Raw genomic sequence first — 17,253 nt, 5'->3', positions numbered from 1 at the left:
CTCAGGGGTGCTCAACTGGTGCTTGGAGGACTATGTGGATCAAATCCAAGGCTCCTAAATGTATTCCCTCCTTGACCTTTGAGCAATCTCCCTGATCTCTGATTCAGTCTTTGACAAGTGCTGGGAATTGAACTCACAGCCTCATACATACAAGGTAAGTGCTCTACCACTAAACTGCACATCTGGCCCCAAATGTTAACTTTTCAAAGAAGATTCATACTACAAATGTGAAATGGGAGGAATGCCCTTTAACCCATTCCTTTCACATGTTTCCATCTTATGAGTATTCAAAACTATCAAATTTTGAAGGACTTAGGTAAGAACAACAAAACTTACATTACCCAAGGGGGAAAAAAAAAGAGTGGTGTCATATTTTAAGCTCTACAGATTCATTAATTAAATCTTTACTTAGCACATTTATCTGCAAGCTGGGTGAAAAATGGCCAACTAAAGACAGACTCCTATTGTATGAAGCATGTGCAAGACATTAAAATCTAGTTGCTTAAATAAATACCAGTGATTTGTGTGGAGGGGGCAGTAACAAAGTGGGGGAGGGGGGTTGAGAAAGCAATCCTAATAAAATATGTTTGGCTTTGAGGATGGATTATAATGTAACATTCAAGACTCATGCCAGATGAATCATAATCTAGTTGAGGAAGTAGAAGACAACTATGACCAGGGACAGATCAAGCAAGGCATATCGGTTCACATTTGGTTTTCATCTTTAGTCCTAAAAAAGTTCATGGAAAACTCAGTGATGAGGATTTAAGTAGTTCAGTGTTGTGAATATATTAGGAATTTTCTGTTCTACCTATTCTATTATTATCTTTATAATAATTTTACAAAGAAAAAGGAAATCACAAATTATGTCTATGGAGTTAACTTGTCTACTGTAGTGTATTCTATCTTTCACTTCAAAAAAATAAGATAAAGTGGGCCTGGTATATTGTCACCTTATTATTAGATGCCATAAAGCAGTGCCTTAACCTTGTAGGTTGAAGCCTCTTCCATCCTTGTCAAGGGGAGATATAATCTTTTATCCTTTCATACAATACTGTTTCCTTATTAGTTACAACACCTTCTAGTTATGGCCTTAAAATTTTTATTTTATGAGAGATTATGAGGCTATGGTTAAACAATGAACCAAGGCCTTGAAAGATTATCAGAGGAATGTCACTATTGATTCTCTGCTTCCATTTTGTTTATTAATTTTCATACCTATAAAATAGAATTCCTGTTGATGAATAATCTGATGAAGAATTATACAATAAATAAAAAATGATTGTTTATATATATATATATATATATATATCTCCAGTCTTTCTAATACTAAAATTAGGCAACCATAACTTATGGACTATCATTTTATTTTATTTTATTTTTTGGTTTTGGGGGCCACACCCATTTGATGGTCAGGGGTTACTTCTGGCTATGTGTTCAGAAATCACTCCTGGCTTGGGGGAACCATATGGGACGCCAGGGATCTAACTGAGGTCCATCCTAGGCTAGCGCTTGCTAGGCAGACACCTTTCCTCTAGCGCCACCTTTCCGGCCCCGGACTATCATTTTAAAATCTTTCTGAACACTTTATCTATAAAGTGCTTATATTTCTGATAGAAAAGTTGTCTACATCACACAGAACACTTCTTGGAGGATTTGATAATCACATAATAATTGCTTCATCTGGAGCTGGAGAGATAGCATGGAGGTAAGGTGTTTGCCTTTCATGCAGGACGTTGGTTTGAATCCCGGAATCTAATATGGTCCTCTGTGCCTACCAGGGGCTATTTCTGAGCCTAGAGCCAGGAGTAAGCCCTGAGCACTGCTGGGTGTGACCCAAAAACAAACAAACAAAAAAATCGCCTCCCCTGATGATGATCAGTGTTTAAGAATACTTAAAGCATGGAATGTTTTGACTTTATCATGCATTTCTCTCAGGAATTTCATATGGCACAACCCTTGCTTTTTAATTAAGCTTTTTCCCACCTGCACTTTTTTTTTATATCAAATTTCTTGTTCGTTCAACTATTTCTAGGAACTAACCTCGAATGATATATTTCACAGCTGTTTTTAATTCCCTGGCATCAATGTTACAGATTTTTTTGTTGTTGTTGTTAAATCACTCATTTCAAAGTATAATCTCTGGGTCTCTAGTTCCTTCATCTATAAAATATAAGGAATTTGGATTCAGACATATTTCTTTTACTCTTCCCATTATTCAAATGTAAGTAGTACTTTGAGAACTGTGACCAACAAGTCACATTTGCCCCTTTACAGCTTTAGAGAACCTTACTTTCTGTAACTTGATGCCAAATAATTCATATTTTGCCCACACTTTTGGGTTTTACAGAAATGAATACAGCCAAGTATCTTTCAACAGCACTGAATGAGAGCATTCAATGTTTACCAGTAGGGCTCCAAAATCAAATATTATAGTCTAACAATTAGGAGAGAGAAACATGTGACCAGATCCATTTTATGCTTGGCCTTGGCAAAAAATAAAATCGCCTTCAATTGTTTTCAAAATATTATTTTGCTGTCTTGCTCTTTTCAGTGTCTTTCTTAAGAGGATTTAGGGCAGGGAGTTAGGCTTTGAGACTAATTTCTTTTCAGAGATGGGGGGCATGACAGTGTTCAGGGCTATTTCCTGACCCTATGCTTGAGTTGAGTTTACTATTGGCAATGTTCAGCAGAGCATCATACCAGGGTTTGCCACATGTTAGATAAATGTCTTAACCCAAGTACTGTCTCTCCAGCTCCTTCTGTGAGCCTTGTTTGCCCTCATCTCAGTCATTTAACTTCTCTTTTCCACCAGAGCTGATCCTGCAGCCCAGCTCTAATTCCTTAATTAGGTTAATTCCTTAATAGCTTGTTCAAATCCATTCAAAATTTCACTTCTCAGATTGGGGTCAGAATGATAGCACAGTGGTAGGGTGTTTGCCGTGCACACTACCAACCCTGGATGGACCCGGGTTCAATCCCCAGAGTAACCCCTGAGCACCACTGAGTGTGCCTCCCCCCCAAAAAAAAATTCACTTCTGAGAGACATCCAGGTAGATTTCCCTGTTCCTTAAAGGCTTCCACAGAGGTGGGTTTTTCATTGGATTGATTTGTTTTCTTTTTTTTTTTTTTTTTTGGTTTTTGGGTCACACCTGGCAGTGCTCAGGGGTTATTCCTGGCTCCAGGCTCAGAAATTGCTCCTGGCAGGCACAGGGGACCATATGGGGCGCCGGGATTCGAACCGATGACCTCCTGCATGAAAGGCAAACGCCTTACCTCCATGCTATCTCTCCGGCCCCTGATTTGTTTTCTTAAGTGAAAATTTTCTTGTTTTCAACTCCCTTTACTTTTTTAGTGGCTTTTGTTTGTTCATTTGTTTTTGTTTTGTTTGGGGATTGTGGGCTTTGCTTTTTTATTTGGGCCACACCCAGCAGCGATTAGGGGTTATTCCTGGCTCTGTCCTCAGAAATTGTTCCTGGCAGGCTCAGGGCAACATGGGATCCTGGGAATCAAACCCAGGTCCTTCCTGGTCAGCCACATGCAAGGCTAATACCCTACTGCTGTGCTATCGCTCTGGCCCTGGTTTATATATATATATATATATATATATATATATATATATATATATATTTATATCATATATATATATTTGGTTTTGGGGCCACACCCAGTGACTCTCAGAAGTCAGAAATCGCTTCTGGCTTGGGGGACCATATGGGAGGTCGGGGGATGGAACCAATGTCGGTCCTAGATCAGCCACTTACAGGGCAAACGCCTACTGCTGCGCTACCGCTCTGGCCTCTGGTTTTTAGATTTTTATCAACTTAAAACATACCACAAAATCATTGGCCAGTAAGCTAAAATTATAGGAAACAAATGAGGGAGGAAAAATAATAATTCCCCAGTAATCTACCTAAAATCTCTAATTTACTATAATTTTATTTTACCTATCAGTAGATAGGTTTGAGGTTATACCACCAATAATTATTAATAAAGCACACATTCTAGACATTATAATAATAAACACTAGCAGCCACATTTTATACTTTATTGTTGGGCCTGAAGTCTGCCTAGGCAGTCTCATTGTAGCATTCCATCCCTTTTCCTCTCTCCATCCCTAAGCGTTAACACCAAACCAAATGCCAAGAAACCATCAAAAGACATAAAGTTGATGCATTTCTCACCAGAAAGTTGTAGATTTGGATCCAAGTAGAGGTATAATGAATTGTCATCAAGAAACATTAATAAAATTAGATGCTTTAGAAAAGAATTACCATTGAAAATAAAAGTCCACATCTCACTGCTCTCCATGACCAAGTTGCAAAAATGTTTTTAATCACAAACAATACCATCCAACCCCAACTTAAAAGGGCCCCCCCAAATCACAACCATTGCTGCTACAGACAACTTAGTTTTTGCTTTATCTATCTATCTTTTGTGCCTTCCCCAAGTTTATGTTGAAATCCTAATTCCCAATTTTATTGAATTAGATTGTGTTAGGTTCTACATAGAGAGCCCCCCAAAATAAAATGTATCATTGATAAAAGAGAACTGGATGGTGGAGAGATAGTACAGTACAGAGGTTAAGGTGCTCATCTTGTATGTGGCCAACCCCAGTTTGATACCCTGAGCACAGACTCCCTAAGTACCATCAGGTCTGTTGGAAAAAACAATCAATCGACCAGAGAGTATCTTCATCTCCTTTCACCTGTGAGGTCACAGCAAGGTATCAGTAGTCAACGGTCCAAAAAGGTGAAGATTCACTAGACATTGAATCTACTGGCAGTATCAAAAGTATTTTACAAAGTCATATTGCTATTAATGACATATTAAAGTGATGAAAACATGGGACTAGAGCAATAGCACAGCAGTAGGGCATTTGCTTTGCACATGGCCAAACCCAACACAGATCTGGGTTCTGTTCCAGGCATACCATATGGTCCCCCGAGCCTGCCAGAAGCTATTTCTAAGCATAGAGCCAGGAGTAGTCCCTGAATGCTGCCAGGTATGGCCCCAAAATTCTAAAATAATAATAATAAAGTGATGAGAAAAATTTAGGAAGGCTCAGATATCTGCTGTTACTCAAGTTAAAGACTCATATCATAAGTGTGTTCAGTTTTTCAGGCTATGTTCCTATTAACATACCTTTTAAAGCCTTAAAATTACTGTATGCCTACTTATCTAATAATTGCTTAAGTCTTTTTATTCTCCAACTTTACATTTTTTATTCTTATATTTATAAAGTGTTGATGTAAATATTTTTTTCTTTTGAGTGATTTTTGGGTCACACCCTGCAGTGCTCAGATGTGTCTCACCCGGATGCTCTCAGAAACCATGAATACTACACTATGATCCATCTTATATTTTCTGCCCCTGCACTATCTCTTCACCCTGATATAAACATTTACTGTGAAACTCTTATTTGAGATTCATAATTCAAGAAGAAAATTTAACCAAAAAAAAGCAATATTTTTCTGGCTGAGCTTAAATGTTACTGTCAAAACAGAATTGTTTTTACTGACAGTATTTTTTCAACAAATCTTAAGTTATTAATATTTAGGCAAAATTAGGAAATAGTTGACTTTGTTCAAGGCTCAGCCACACAAATTGTGCCATCAAAAGTCAAGGAGGACCTGGTCTACAGAATCAGCTTTTTAGGGTAGGGCTGTGCACACTCCATTGTGTAGTTACCCATATCCCAGATCTGGACCCAGACTTCCTCCTTATTTATTTTATGAGTTTTCCTCATTTGCTAAATAAAACTATTGACTCAAAGAAAATAAACCCTGAAAATTATGTGTATTCAAGATCACATGTAGTGAAGGGTTTTGCTTTTTGTTTATTCATTCATTCATTCATTCATTTGGGGGGTATGACTGCTGGCATTTAGAGGTTACTTTCTGTAAAATGCAATGGGCCTCTTTGATGTCTGGGAATCATGTGGTGTCAGAGATTAAACCCAAGACTTAGATAACAAAACATATAGCCCAAACATTAAAAAAAAACAACCATGAATTACAAAGTTACAGAGATATTTATGATTGTGTTGCAGGCATACAATGTTCAGTACCTATCCATTCATGAGCATTTGCTTTTAATGAAATTTAAATATTCAAAGTACAGCCTAACTTCTCAAACTTATCTACATATTTAAGAGTATCCTGAAACTGTAAGAAGAAAAAATTTTTTTGCTGAAGCTTTTATAGCCACAAAACACTTTTCACAAAGAACCTCAAGAAATATGGTTTTGGGGCCAAAAAATATATTGGTGTTAGGAGTGAATGTGCAAGAAGGCAAGTGTGATTCCTGACACTGCCCTTGTTTGCCCAACACTGCTGGTGACATCCAGCACTGCTGGACCCATATAACCTTTTTTTTAATGATTTTTTATTGTTACCAAAGTAAATTACAAATCCTTCACAGTAATATTTAAAAGGTACACAGTGACATTGAATCAGGTCCATTCCCACCACCAGTTTTGTCTTCCCTCCATATAACTCTTTATCATGCTACTTTGCACCCAACCTTTTACCTGGCATTGACTGAATATCCCAGCTGTCTGAAGATCATAGGAATGACAGAGACTCCTGAGCAATATTTTGAAGATCCCTTGTAGCTCACTCCCCACACAAAAATAAGTGCATTTTGGGAAATTCTGTTTCCTAGACCACCAAATTTTCCCCTACATTTGCAACAGCTGTGAGTCTTTCTGTATCCCCAATAAGAAAAACTACAAATGCATGATACAAATATGAAATTGGAAATTTTATTCATATTACAATTAAACAGAATAATTTGAAACTAATGCAAGATGTAGAAAATCATTTAAAACTACAAACCACAGTTGAAAGAAAGAAACGAAGGTCTAAATAGATGAAAAGACATGTTCATGAAAAAAAACTTAATATTGTTGGGGCTAGAGGGACAGTACTAGTGAGGAAGGCACTTACCTTCCATGCAACTGATCAGGATTTAATCCCCAGTACTATATATGGTCCCCTGAGTCCCAACAGTAGTTTATTCCTGAGAACAAAACCAGGAGTAAGTCTTGAACACAGTCAGATATGGCCCAACCACTCCCTTACCAAAAAAGTTAATATTGTTTTTAGGTGGGTTTTTTTTTTTGAGGGGGCACACCAGTGATGCTCAGGGGTTACACCTGGCCATGCACTCAAAAATTGCTCCTGGCTTGGGGAACCGTATGGAATGCCAGGGTATCAAACCGTGATCCATCCTAGGTCAGCTTGTGCAAGGCAAACACCCTACCATTTGCACCACTGCTTGACCCCAACATTAGTATTGTTAAAATGACAATAATTCCCAGGTTGATTCTATAAAATCAGTGCAATTCTATTTTGCATAATCTAAACTGATTTTCCTAGGATTTAGCAAGCTGATTCTGGCTGGCAAACTGATTGTTAAATTTATGCAGAGTTCAAGTAACCCAGAATAGCAAAAAAAGATATTGTAACAGAATAAAGTTGGAAGCCCCATATATGTCAACTTAAAAATTTACTACAAAGTAGTAATTAAGATCATGTGGAGTTGGCTAGTAGACAAAAATATAGTTGGTAGAGAGACTTGAGTGTTCAGAAATAAATGTGTCAGTTGATGCTGGAGGGATGAAAGTTTTAGGCTGCACCCAGCAATATTCTGCAGATACTCTCAGTTCCATAGGGGTTAGTCCTAATAGTACTCAAGAAAGTATGTGATGAAGGAAGAGAACAGGGGTTGGCCACAAGCAATGCAAGTGCATTAATTCCTGTACTACCATTTTCAACTTTCTTCTGATTTAAAAGGAAGGAACCAATTTTATTCAGTAAAGAAAGAATACTCTCAGTAAGTGTTGCCACATAAAGTGGCTGATATTAAACTATTACTTTATACTATATATAACTATTACTTTATATCATATATAAAAATTAATTAAAATAGATCAAAAAACCTAAGCAGAAAAATAAAAACTATAAAAGATCTTAGTGGAAAGGCATGGGTATATATTAAATTTCATTAAAATTAAAAACTTTTATGTATCAAGGAGACAGCTCAAAGGACTGTATGTAGTGCATGCTTTTCATAAACTAGTTTATAAGTTTTATTTCCAATACCACATGGTCCCACCAAGCACTATTTGGGATAGTTCCCCAATAAATAAGTGTAAAACTTTGTGCTGTAAATAATACTAATAAAATAGTAAAAAGACGATCTAAAAACATAGGAAATAAATCTACAAAGGCTGTATTTAATAAGGTACTGATTCTGTACCTTAAAGTATATATATAAAGATCTGCCATATAATCCTACAATTCACTTTTGGATAGATATATAAAGGGAGTGAAAGCAGTTTGTCTCAGAGATACCTACTATCCCAGATTATTTCAGATTTATTCACAATTCTCAAGCCACGATAAATTCCATTCATGTCTTTCAGTCACTAGATGGCTTTTGGTGTTTACACTCAAACGTTCATACATAAAAATTATATACTAATAAGGAAAAAGAATCTGTTATTTGTCCAATATGGAAGGATGGACCTAGGGCATTCATTTTTCATTTGTTGTGGTCAATTTATTCATTTATAGAAATTGACACACTGTTTTTCATAGTTTTGCAATTTCCATTTCACCATGAGGAAGAATTCATTTCATTTAATTGAATTATTGTGAGATACATAGTCACAAAGTTATTTTGATTGACTTTCAGTCATAAAATGAACAAAATTCTTCAGAGATGCACATTTTTCCATCACAAGTTTCCCATCTCCCCTCTGCCCTACCCCATGCTTCTATAGCAGACATTTTTTTTAAATAATTTTTATTGTGACCAAAGTGAATTACAAATCTTTCACAGTAATATTTAAGGTATATAGTGACAATGAACCAGGGGTATTCCCACCACCAGTGTTGTCCTCCCTCCATCTTTGTTCCCAGCATGCATCCCATATTTCCCCGCTTTGTCCCCTGGACTGCTAGTGTAATTGGTCTCCTCTGTGTCTAGCTTGTTGTAGATTAGGTATTGATTCTGTTGTAGTTGACTTTGGGTTTGGTGTTTAAGTCTGATCATTTTTTATTTCCACTCAATGTTCATACAACTGTTTGTTCCTGGTACCATCCATTTTCCCCCTCATTTTATGAGTCAGAACAAGATGAAGCACAACAGCAACAACAACAAAAAAAACCCAACCAAATAATAACCACAAGAACAAAAAAAAAAAAGAAAAGAAAAGAAAGGAGGGCTGATGTGACAAGGTTTTGTGCTTCTTCTTCTTCCTCTCCTCCTCCTCCTTCTTTTCTTCTTCTTCTTCTTCTTCTTCTTCTTCTTCTTCTTCTTCTTCTTCTTCTTCTTCTTCTTCTTCTTCTTCTTCTTTTGCATAGGCACAGTAAGTATTGGGAAATTTAGAAAGGGAATTCCCTTGTCCTAAGAGATACAGGGTTTCTCTGTCATTGAAGAATACTGTCATGGGAACAACTACAGATTCTGTACATGCTCATTTTCACACCCTAAGTTCTTTTTATGGTGCCAGGAAACTTTCAGCTCAGTTGTGGATGATAACATCAGGCCTCCATAGCTAGAGATCTTGGTATTTGTATAGGTCATAGGACAAAGGCTAGGATAGAGTCTTTATGGTTCTAGAAGTTTTGTTCCATCACTGTTTTTGTAAGGAGTCTTCTGTAATTAGCGGTCTTGGTTTTTGAACAGATCCTAGGATGAAGCCTAAGATAGAGTCTTTCATTATTGTTCCAGAAGTTCTCATAGCAGACATTTTTCTTCTCTCTCTCTCTCTCTCTCTCTCTCTCTCTCTCTCTCTCTCTCTCTCTCTCTTTCTTTTCAGTTAGGCACTATGGTTTGCAATACTGTTACTAAAAGTATATCATTTGTAACACTTTATCTCCTTTTAGCACCCAGTTTTTGTCCACAGTGATCAGTTCCAACTGTCACTGTCATAGTGGCCCCTCTCTATCCTGTGTTCCCTCCACTATTTGTGGCAAGCTTCCTACCATGAACTGGTCCTCCTGGTACTCATATCTATTGCCTTTATTATTATTACCACACTACCTTTATATATATGTATATGTATATTCCACAAATGAGTAAAAGTCTGTGTCTTTTCTATTCCTGTCCTATTTGGCTCATTTCACTCAGCATAATACTCTTCATATAAATATATGTATAAGCAAATTTCATCACTTCATTTTTCCTAACAGCTGCATAGTATTCCATTGTGTAGATGTACTAGTTTATCTATTCATTCGTCTGTTCTTGGGAAGTTGGGTTGTTTCCAGATTCTGACCCTTGTAAATAGTGTTGCAATGAACATAGGAATACAAAGGGCTTTTATGCATTGCACTTTTTGACCCCTTGGGTATATTCCTAGGAGTGAAATTACTAGGTCATATGCAGCTCAATTTCTAATATTTTGAGGAATGTCCATAGTGTTTTTCAAAAATCTGGACCAGTTGACATTCCCACCAGAACTGAATGAGAGTCCCTTTCTCCCCACATCTGCTCCAGCACTGGTTGTCCTTGTTCTTCTTTATGTGTGCCAGTCTCAATGGTGAGGTGCTATCTGGTTATTTTAATTTGCATATCCATGATAATTAATGATGTGGAACATTTTTTTTCATGTGCCTTTTAGCCAACTGTATTTCTTCCTTGAGAAAGGTTCTGTGTATCTCTTATTCCCAATTTTTGGGTGTTAAATATTGGATGTTAAGTATTTCTTTCTTGTTAAGATCTACCAATGTCTTATCTATCTTAGATATTAGCCCTTTCTCAAATGGGTATTGAGTGAACTGTTTTTCCCACTCCGTGGGCAATCTTTATATTCTAGTTCTTGGATGATGCTCCCTTAAAAGGGGTCTGTCCCTTTAAGAGCGCATAAATCAATTAGAGACTCCTGTATTTAAGAACCCACAGCTGGAGTATGGCAGGGGTTGGGTGTTGGTTGCTGGTTGATGTTGATAGTTGTGTTGGTAGTTGTTGGTTGGAAGCTGGCTGAATTTTTTTCTGAACAGCTTTGCTGTAGGATGCTGGAGGATGGCCTCCCCATCTTGTCTGCTTTCTCTATTAAACCCATTCTGAGAAAACACTGTCTAGCCAAAGTCATTCTTGCGCAGCAACAGGCAGAAGGGGAATTCGTTGCTAGTTTGTTACTAGTCATCAATTCCTTTGAGATGCAGACGCTTCTTAGTTCAACATAGCTTCACTTGTTTAATTTTTGTTTTTGTTTTTTGTTTTTTTTTGTGGGTTTTGGGTCACACCCGGCAGTGCTCAGGGGTTTTTCCTGGCTCCGTGCTCAGAAATTGCTCCTGGTATGCACGGGGGACCATATGGGACTCCGGGATTCGAACCAATGACCTTCTGCATGAAAGGTAAATGCCTTACCTCCATGCTATCTCTCCGGCCCCCACTTGTTTAATTTTGTTTCCACTTACTTGGTTGTTGGTGGTGTTCATCCTTACTGATACCTTTAGCTTCAATGTCATGGAGTGTTCTACCTACATTTTCCTCTATATTCCTTATGGTTTCAGATCAGTATCAAGGTCTTTAATCCATTTTGATTTGACTTTTGTGATTGATGTTAAAGAGAGATCTGAGTTCACGTTTTTGCATGTAGCTGACCATTTTTTCCATCAAAATTTGTTGAAGAGACTTTCCTTGCTCCACTTTGTATTTATTTTTTTATTTTGTTTTTTCGGGGTCACACCCTGCAGCGGTCAGGGGTTTCTCCTTGCTCTGCGTTCAGAAATCACTCCTGGCAGGCACCATATGGGATGCCTGGATTTGAATGACCATATGGGATGCCAGGATTCGAACCGGGTTCTGTCCTGTATTGGCCACAGGCAAGGCAAACACCTTACCACTGTGCTATCGCTCCAGTTCCGTTATGATTTTTTTTTAAGTCAAGGGGCATGCATTAACAGAATGTGAAGAAATCAAAACCCTTAAACACTACTGATAAGAATGTATATATGGGGCTGGAGCAATATAATATAGAAGTTAGGGCATTTTTCTTGCATGCTGCTGACCTGGGTTCAATCTCCAGTACCTCATATGGTTCTTCAACCCACCAGTAGTAATTTCTGAGCACAGAGAGGAATAAACCCTGAACACCAGGTGTGGCCCAAAAATCAAAGGAAAAAGTACAATAGCATAGCCACTTTGAGAAACATTCAGATAGTTTCTCAAAATTTAAACAGTGACCATTTGATTCAGCAGTTCTACTCCTGGAGAACTGAAAAATTGCAACCCAGAGAAATTGAAAACACGCATGCATATAATATATTATACAAAAATGTTACAGCATTATTCTTCAAACCAAAAAGTGAAAATAAGCTATGCATTCATTAACTGATAAATGAACAAAATTCAGTACAATTGCCATGCCTTCTTCATTTTCTATAGTTGCAGTTATCCATGGCCAACCATGATCCAAAAAATATATATATAAGAAGATATAAAAGGAAAGAAGGAGCACAAACTACATTCTCATAAATTTAATTAAATTGTATGTATAGCTTTAATTGTATCATATGATTGCAATAGCTTTATTAGTTATCTATATTTGGGGATGGGGCCAGGACCACTTGTAGTGCTCAAAGCTTACTCCTGGCTGCTTATTTTGGGAGCATTTATTCCTGATTATTATATTTTATAGTACCTAACTTATACATAAGATTTATAATAAGTAAAACATATAGATATTTGTTAAGGTAAAATTGAAACTGTATATATAAGGTTTGGCACTATTCAATTTTTTAGGTAACCACACAGAGTTTTGGAACATGTCCAGAAAGATAAAAGTGGTCTCTGTAAATATATATGTTCTTCTCTCATTTATATATATTGTATTTTTATATAGTGAAGTATTATTTGACCTTTAAAAAGGTAAGTAATAATAATACATTTTACAATATAAATTTTAAAAATACTATTCTAAGTTAAAGGAGTCAATCATGGTTTATCACTTATGTTTCTGTTAATATGAAAGATCCATTACAGAGAAACAGGACATAGAAGAATGAGGAGCCAGAGAGATAGTACAGTGGGTAAGGCTTTGCAGGCAAATGACCCATCATCACATATTGTCCTCAAAGACCTACCTGAAGGAGTGAGCCTTCAGCACAGAGTCAAGAATAAGTCAAGAATAAGATCCCACATTTGGCTGTGATCCCCATCAAAAATTGATGAATGACAGGGAGAAAGTGATGATTGTTAATAACTTTTGAGGTGATGTTAAATGATTGTAGCCCTGGCTTCACAACTATGATTATAATTTTTATACTCAAATGAGTTATGGTTTATATGAATTATATGATTGAATTAGTATTAATTCCAATAATTGTCTCAAACTATTTTGCAAATCTGCAACATACTTAAAATGATATTAATGGAAATGTTAATGTAATAGTGCCCTCTATAAATTATTTAAGACTGTTTTTATAAAGCGTCTAAGGGCTTGTACCAGGAGATAAAATGTCAACAAGATGCCAAAAAAGAAAGTAGAATGTTGATTTTCCAAGTACAAGTTTTTTCTGTTTGTTTGTTTTGAGGCCATACCCAGAAGAACTCAGGGTTTTCTCCTGGCCCTGTGCTTAGGAATAGCTCCTGGCAGTTCTTGAGGGACTAGGTGTAGTGCCAGGGACCCTCTGTTTCTCTGTCTATCTCTGACTCTCTGTTTCTGTCTCTCTGTTTCTATCTCTCTGTCTCTGTCTTTCTCTGTGCCTCTGTCTCTGTTTTTCTCTGCCTCTCTCTCTCTCTCTTCCCCATAGGCATCAAACTCAGGGCTTCACATATGCACACATTTTCAGTTGTCTGAAAAGTAAGAATTTTGGATCAGGGTCTTCCTTTATCATTTTTTCACTTTTTTATTATATAGTGAGCCACTATATTCACATATTTATTCACACTTAAATTTTAGAAAGTGTTGAGCTAGATAGTGTTTATCTAATCCTACCACCATTGTCACCTTCCCTTCACAAATGTCTCCAAGTTCCCTCCCACCCTCAAAGTCTGCTTCCTTGACAGGCACATTGTAAAATTTGGTTGTGGTACTTTGGGTTTAATACAGTATTATTGGCTCTGTAATTTACATATATCTTTATGTTTATGTGTATATATGTTTATATATGTTGATGTATATATATACATACATACATACATACATACACTACAATTATATACCACCAATGTGCTTGGTGTCCTTGATTCCTACCCTTGTTACCTCCTGCTACTTTTTTCTTACTCAGCTTCTTTCCTGAGAGATAATGTTGCTGGAGAGAGAACTCAGTGGGTAAGGTACTTGCTTGGCAAGCAGAGTACCCAGGTTTGATCCTTGTCACTACACATAGTTCCTCAAGGACTGTCAGGAGCAAGTCCTGAGCAGAGCCCAGAATAAGCTTTGAGCACAGCCTGATGTGACCCCCAAACAAAACAAAACTTAAAAAGTATAATGCACTTAACCCAGAGAAAAGCATTTGCAAACATTGATCAGTTAAGATCTCTGACTGATAGATAAGGAGCAGTATGTAAATGCTAATTTGATAGTAAAATTTCTATTCAGTAGAAATTTAAAATCCAGAGCAAAGATGACAGGAAGAAAAGAAGGCTTCAAATTAATAAGAAGATAAGGATCTTAATGTGACCCATTTCGTTTCCAAGTTAGGAAATACTATAAACTGAGGGTGGGTAGTAGTTTTCCATTCACTTTTCACTCAAGCCAACATTAAGTAGCTGATTTAATCTCTAGCTTCTGTATTTTGTTTATGATCTACCTCGGCCAGCATACCAGGTTGACTATGCTCACCTTCAATTGTGTGGGCCTCTCCAATGCTTGCTACTGTTTTTAAGTTCTTTTCTATCATCATCACACCATGAGTTCCATTCTCCCCTTCCGTTCACCTCATTGTTCTTCTATTGGACCCACTTGTCTGTCTCCCTATCCACTGGGTCTCCTCTATGCCCTGTGTCGCTGATATAAATTCCATCTACCTGACCTTCTCAAACACCATCACATGTAGTGTGGAACTCTCTGTTTCTCTTTTCCTGTCTCTCTGTCTCTCTATCTCTGACTCTGTTTTTGTCTCTATGTTTCTATCTCTCTGTCTCTGTCTTTCTCTGTGCCTCTGTCTCTGTTTCTCTCTGTCTCTCTCTCTCCCCTCATAGGTATCAAACTCAGGGCTTCACATATGCAAGACAAGTGCTCTACCTACCATTGAACTCAACTCCCAGTTTTCTTCTCATCTTTTAATTAGAAAACATACCTGGCCTCATACAGAATCTCCTTTGTATTTACACTGTCTTAACTCCATCACAAATTTGATTACCTCTGTTACCTGCTCATTTCCATTCTCAGCACCCAAAGAATTGGTTGGCCTACCATTACTGCCTCAACTAAGTTTCTTTTATTTCCTGCTTTAGAATTGTGGAAGTTCCCGTCTTATCTCTGTTCCATTCCTAAGCTCATTCACCTTCTAGGGCCCCTGTTCTAAAAATCCATGCTCAGTGACTGTTTCATTCTTGAGGACCCCTTCTATAGCTGACTTTCTGACCCTGGTTTTGTTTATCAATCTCTTTTGCTAACACATCCTAGTTTAGCTCACAAATTCATTTCCCTTTATTGTCCCTTGGGCTTTCACCAAGGATGCCAGCTATTTCCCCCTGCCCTTTCTCATTCCTCCCTGCCTGGTCTCATTTACTTTTACTTACACCGTAAGCAGATGATTCCCAATCTATATCCCAGACCTTTCTAATGAACCGGTCTTCAATGGCTTGTATGTGACTTCAATTAGATAAGCAAAGACAATAGCGATTCTGTGCATCTAAAACTGATTTTGAAACCAGTCCAGAAGGAATTGAGTCACACTCAGAATGAAAACTGGCAAAATTCTCTTGTTGGGCTCTTGAGAATAAAAAGAAGGTTTCTCTTATTTTGTCTTTCCCCCAAAATACTAGTGAAAGAAGATAATACAGAAGCTGAGTCCTTAATGAGATTTTTTTCAATTTGCAGATAATTCTACATCAGAGGATCAGTCCACAACACAATGCATTGATCATCCTACATCCCAGTATGTGATATGCTCTTTCTAAATATAGACTTCACAGTTCTTTTCCTATAAGTACGGCTACTTTTGACCATACAGATGATATGGTTCTCTAAGATATAAGTTTTCTCTCTTGCAATCAATCAACTCATTTACTAAAGCTTTTTCTCAAACCTATCTCTCAAATTTATTGGACCCACCAAGAAGTAGTGGAACTGAACCTTTGTGCTTTCACTTTACCTTGTTGAGCAATCAGTGAGATAAATGAAATGGTTTGATTGCATGCTTTGCATGTGGTAGTCCAGGGTTTAATCCCCAGCACTCTTAAGTTCCCCTGAGCACTGTTGAGAGTTATTCTTGGCACTGAGTTGGGTGGTAATCCCCCAGCAGAGGCAGGTGTGGTTCCTCAAATAAAAATAAAAAATAAAAGAAAGCCATTTTTACTTCTTTACTAAATGAATGATTATTAATGATCTGCCAATACATATGTACTTATGTGTGGGAGACAATCATAACTATGTCATTTCCCCAGCATAAACTTTCCTAGTGGATGATGAATCATAGAGACATAGAAAGGTGGAGGGTTAGTAAATGTATAAAATAAATAGAGGTAGATAAAGGAGAGAAGATGTGGGAACTGAGAGTGTGAGGTATGTTCTTTTCCTTTGATAGTAAAGAAAGGCTGCAGAGATGAGCTGGCATTTGAATAGAAACCTACTGAAAATGAGGCCATGAATTCCTGGGGGCAGCAAATTCAGCAATGACAGAGCAGCAAGAACAGCAAGCACTGGGGAGTATGTTGGTGTGCCCAGAAACAGCCAGTCTATAAAAAATGGCAAGTGGAGGGAGGCTGAAGGTGAATGTGGAAAAAGCAAAAAGGCCAGGAAAAGACTTGCAAGGACTTCCTTTAATTCTCTGAGCAGTGAGAGCTATTAGAGTTTGAGAAGAGTGTTCTGGCCAGATTTACACCTACCTATCTATGTACTACACTCCCCCACTTGCACCCCAGCCTACAATTCTGCTGTCTTGTATAACTAAAACAACTATCTATGATCTTGATTCTCATTTTTGTTCTCTTTATTAAGGTTCAAATATAGCAAATACATTACTCAATTTAAAACATATTATTGTTCTGGGCCAGAGAGATAGTAAGCTAGTACAGCAGGTAAGGAGTTTGCATTGCATGTGGCCAACCCCAGTTTTCTCTGAC

General features: G+C 37.4%; 1 pseudogene; it reads right to left on the bottom strand.

Moving 5' to 3' along the window:
• Positions 1 to 916: 916 nt before the first annotated feature.
• LOC125998504 (uncharacterized) lies at positions 917 to 1,055 on the bottom strand (annotated as a pseudogene).
• Between the last annotated feature and the right edge of the window lie 16,198 nt (positions 1,056 to 17,253).

The sequence above is a fragment of the Suncus etruscus genome, chromosome 20, assembly GCF_024139225.1.
Source record: "Suncus etruscus isolate mSunEtr1 chromosome 20, mSunEtr1.pri.cur, whole genome shotgun sequence".
Classification (NCBI taxonomy): Eukaryota; Metazoa; Chordata; class Mammalia; order Eulipotyphla; family Soricidae; genus Suncus; species Suncus etruscus.
Note: the sequence above shows the minus strand (reverse complement) of the source record. Positions and strands in the feature narration are given on the sequence as shown.